Below are 5,070 nucleotides of genomic sequence, written 5' to 3'. Positions count from 1 at the left end.
TTTTTGAAACTTTCAACTCCTTCTTCCCAGCATCGATATCTATAACACTTTAACTTCCTTAAACATTTCAGTATTTTTTGTCCAGAAGATAATTGTTGTTTGTTTAGTATTATCACCTTTATCTTGGCATATCGTTAGCCACAACTTCACGAGAACCTCACTTCAGCTAGCTTCCATAATTTCTTCGATCCTTTATCTTCTTCTTTGTTGTTGTCATCATCACGCTCCACCGACGCGGCTCGAGACGGATATGAACTACTGAAGTTCGGAAATGACCCTTCACCTTGTGACTGCTGAAAATGTTAAGACATAAGAAATGATGTTTCATCCTGAAAATAACGATAATTCTCATTCGAATTGTACATATTTTCTTGTGAATCTGGAGAAAATTGGGAGTAAGAAGGTGTATTTGATAAACTCAAAATTCTGTTGGGGGAATTGTTGGTTAAGTTGAGCAGGATAAATCATATTTTGTGAGTTGTATCCCATATGAAAATTTGGATCAGTTTGAGAATTGAGATCAATTTGAGAACTAGACTATTGGAAATGTGGATTAATGTGAGGTTATTGAGGTCTTTTGGATTTTGGAGGGGGTTTTTTCTATCGATTTTGGTATCCATAACTAATCTTTATTAGGAGAGAATTTATTTTTGTGGGGTGGATAAATGATGAAAGGAAATAAATATGACTTTCAATAACAAAATACGCTCAAAATAAGATATGTAGATATAGCTCAATATTGGTCTCTATTTATAGACAAAAGAAAATATAGTTGTTGGTGTTTTTTAAAAAAAAAATTAACTGGCAATATGCCCGTTGCAAAAATTTGCAACTTAACAATTATGTTCAATCCTAGCCATTAGATTGAGAAATAAGGAGGATTGGATGTCTACCATGCAGCAGATGCAGGGCCCACTTCATTTTCAGCTTCCTCTCACCTTATACCATGTGGCGATGAACTCGCTTTTGCCAAAGGGGTTTCAGATCGTGGGACGATCTGAGCAAGCACTCTATTCTCCTTTCTTTTCTCTCTCCTAGTTGTTTAATGCTTTTTATTGTCTCTCTCCTCATGATCCATAAATTGGATCAACTAATGGCTTCACTCTTAGATGTGGTTAGAGGAGAAATGAAATAAAAGTGAGTAATAATGATATCATTTCTCTTTTAAATGATATCAGCTTGTGTAATAATAACAATATGCTATATAAGAGTTGACAAATGCTAATTAAATAGGGAAAAAAGATGCAATTTTACTGAAGAATGACACAAAAGTAAGTAATAACGATATCCTTTTCTCTTACAAATGACATCATTTTGTGTAATAAAGATAAGGTATATAAAGTATTGCAAAATGGTAATGAAAAGAGGAACTTATACATATTTGCTGAAAAATGACATGAAAGTGGATAATAATGATATCAATTTGTGTAAAATGATACAGTTAATAAAAAGTTGGAAAATTGGTAATGAAATAGGGGAAATGACATGGCACAACTTTTAAAAGTTTGCTGAAAAATAAAATAAAAGCCAGTAATAATGACATGGAAGAATTCTATAAATGACATGAAACATATTTTAAAATATTAGCATAGGACAAATCCAAAATGATATGAAATTTGCCAATGGTGACATGAAATAGTTTTATCATTCTCACTATCTGGTATGCGTCTTCTAATGTACGTCTTTAAACTTAAATATCTTTAATTATATATTGGTAAAATTTATAACGATTGAATATTAGTAAGTTTTTTTTCTTAGAAATTGAGAAATTTTGAGAATGAAGATTCTCTCCAAGCCTGAATAGTGTCAAGATTCCAAGTGAGAAAAATAAAAAACAGAGGGAACGTAAACTAATACTAATTAATAACCAAAAATACAATATTGATTTTTCTAAAGTGCATAGGTTTAGCTATTTGTTTTTACATTTGCTCAACAAAATTAATATATAGCATAGTCAATTAAGGATATAATTCTTATAATAATTGATATCTAAGAAGATAGAGAGTAAGATGGAATTATCATATCAATTATGAAAATAATCTCCTTAGTTAACTATGTCATATTTATCAGTTTTATTTAGCAAAGTTCAAAACAAATCTCTATTATATAAGCCAAGGGGGGAGTAACTGTGTCCCCCTTGAAATTTACTTAAATGCCCCCAACACAGATATTATATTTCAAATTTCCATAAACAATCTCTGGCCACCTAATCAACCCTAATGCCATGCATAAAGTTGCCTAAACAAATATATCAATCAAATCAAATTCAAACCCAATCAACTCATATAAGATTCAATCACATAAACTTGCCAATAAAAAATATTCATAATTAAAAACTTACTAAATGTTAATACTACATACTATAACAAAAAAAATTACACGGCATAACATCCTCTCAAATCAATTTTTCCATAACACAAACTCCAAACAAAAAAAAATCAGTTCTCTTCATAGATTGGAGCTTCACGACATTCTCAAATACGGAACTTTGAAATTCGCTGATTTTTTTACCTTTAATCAGGTACGCGGTTTGTTATTGAAAATAAAATTATGTGTGATGTTCTATGTTCAATAAATCTTAAAAATATGTATTATGTTTGAGTAAAACTAAACTCAAATTACAGTAACTCTTACGAATATGTGTTGTATTATATATTTGTTTTCCAAAAAAAAAAATTCACTTAAATTATAGTTTCACTAGTGGAAAAATGAAGAAGGGTTGCGCTGAAAAAGGCTTGTAGGGCTGCCCTTTTTGACAACAGCCCTTTCAATAGCAGCCCTTCACTTTTTAAGTAGGGCTGCGCTAGACAAGCGCAGCCTTTCTAAGCTAGAAGGGTTGCGCTTTTACCTAAAAAGCGCAGCCCTTCCTACCAAAAAAAAAAAAAAATTTTTTTTGACATTTTTTTACTATTAATCTCACATTTTCTGAATTTTAACATTTGCATTAAACTTTGAAGTAAACCATCCAAATCCAGAAGAGAAGAAATTATAGATCTACAATGCAACTAAACCCAAATATACAAAAGAGAAGAAATTATAGATCTACAATGCAACTAAACCCAAAACAAAAAAAAAAGAACGAAACGAAACGAAAAGGAACAAAAACTAATATACAAAAGAGAAGAAATTATAGATCTGAAAATACAATAACATTAATCAAAACAAAGATTAAGAAATTATAGATATGAAAATACAAGAACTACCTCCAAACATTAAACTAATAATATTTAAATACATAAAACAAAACCCTAATACATAATTAAGGAAAAAAAATCGAAATTTGGAGCCTTAAACGAACTCGGATGGCTTAAAAAGCCTAAACGTCACAGCATAGCGGTGAGTTTGACTCGTTGGCCCGTTCCGCTTCCGAAAAGGTATCACCATAAGCAATCAGACTCCGTCGGCATGATTAGTGCAAATCATATCAGAGTTTTTGTCGCAACGTTTCTGGGAGTTTTTGAGAGAGAAGAGAGGATGAGAGAGAAGGAGGAAAGGGAGTAGGGACGTGAGAGAAGGAGGAAAAGGGAGGAGGGACGTGAGAGAGGAGAGAGAATGAGGGATAATATATTTGACGAAGCCCGCTTAATATTTAAAGCTCGCGAATTTTTTATTTCAAATTTTTTTTAAGAAGGGCTGCGCTTTTCTTCAAAAGCGCAACCCTTCTGTATGTAATAAGGGTTGCGCTTTTCCTAAAAGCGCAACCCTACTAAGTGAAGGGATGCGCTTTTCTTCAAAAGCGCAGCCCTTCTACTATGTAAGGCTGCGCTTTTTAAAAAAAAGCGCAGCCCTTCCTGCGCAGCCCTTTCTTTTTTTCTCCCCTAGTGTTTGTTTAAAATTTAATTGGAATATAGTTGAAATTAAAATTACATCATAAATGGTCAAAGAAAATGAAATTTCGTCAAAAATGACCTCAATATTCGTGCCCTGGATATAAAAAATATTTGAGACAAAATGTGAGAACTCGAATTATTTATTTTCCCATATATTGTGAAGAATTCAAGAAAAAAATACTTAAACCCATATATTAGAATCAAAAAACTATTTCGTTAATATAACTTTAATATTCATCCCAAATATTAAAAAAAATTGAAACATAATATGAGAACTCGAATTCGGGGGAAATCAAAAAAAAATTCTTAAACCCATATATTAAAATCAAAAAATTGTGCCCATAATCGAATTTCAACATAAACTGCGGAGTTCGGGCCATGACTGCAAGCAAGCTCGGCGATCCATGACGGACTTAGCGAAAGTCAATTCCAAGACCACCAAAGCCAACTCTGCAACTTGCTTGAGATAATCCTGAGCTAATAATCGAGTAAATCGACAGTCTCAATTGAATAGAGAGCGAGAGAAAAAATCGAGTGGTGTGGTTTGAATTGGGGAAAATTGAAGAAGATAATGTTATATTGAATAGAGAGAGAAAAATATTGCGTGAAATTCAGAAATATGAGTATGGTAATTGGAGGAGTAGTGGTCTGATTTTGGGAGAATATCGTCGCACGCATCGCGTGCATTAAAAGGTAGGAGCTAAACTGAACCAAGTGCATAGGTTAGAAGAATCTATATAACATGTACAAGAGTCAATTACTTATATTGGTATATAAAAATGCAACCCTTTACTATATGGGTATAAAAAAAGAAAAATCTGACATGAATAATCTCAACTTTCACAAGTTCTTTAAAAATAATTTCAACTTTGGATTATTTTAGAATAATCCCCAACTTTAGGAGTCATCTTCTCAAAATAATCCGAACTATTAATTTTTTATATATTATAGACCTAAAACAAATTAGTGTAGACAAGAAAAGTGATAGTTTGGTTTATTTTGAGAAGATCCCCTCAAAAGTTAGGATTATTTTGAAATAATACAAAGTTGGAATTATTTTGAGAAGACAGGTGAAAGTTGGGATTGTTCATATCAATTTTTCCCAAAAAAAAATGCTTTTGATAACCCTTATAGCTTTTTTTTTATATAATATTATATTGCACTTTTTGAGACGTGTGAATTCCTGATATACACCTTTATAAACACAAAAATTTCATTTTCATTTCTACTTTTAACCCGA

This window comes from Beta vulgaris, chromosome 5 (genome assembly GCF_026745355.1).
Source record: "Beta vulgaris subsp. vulgaris cultivar EL10 chromosome 5, EL10.2, whole genome shotgun sequence".
NCBI classification, from domain to species: domain Eukaryota; kingdom Viridiplantae; phylum Streptophyta; class Magnoliopsida; order Caryophyllales; family Amaranthaceae; genus Beta; species Beta vulgaris.
Note: the sequence above shows the minus strand (reverse complement) of the source record.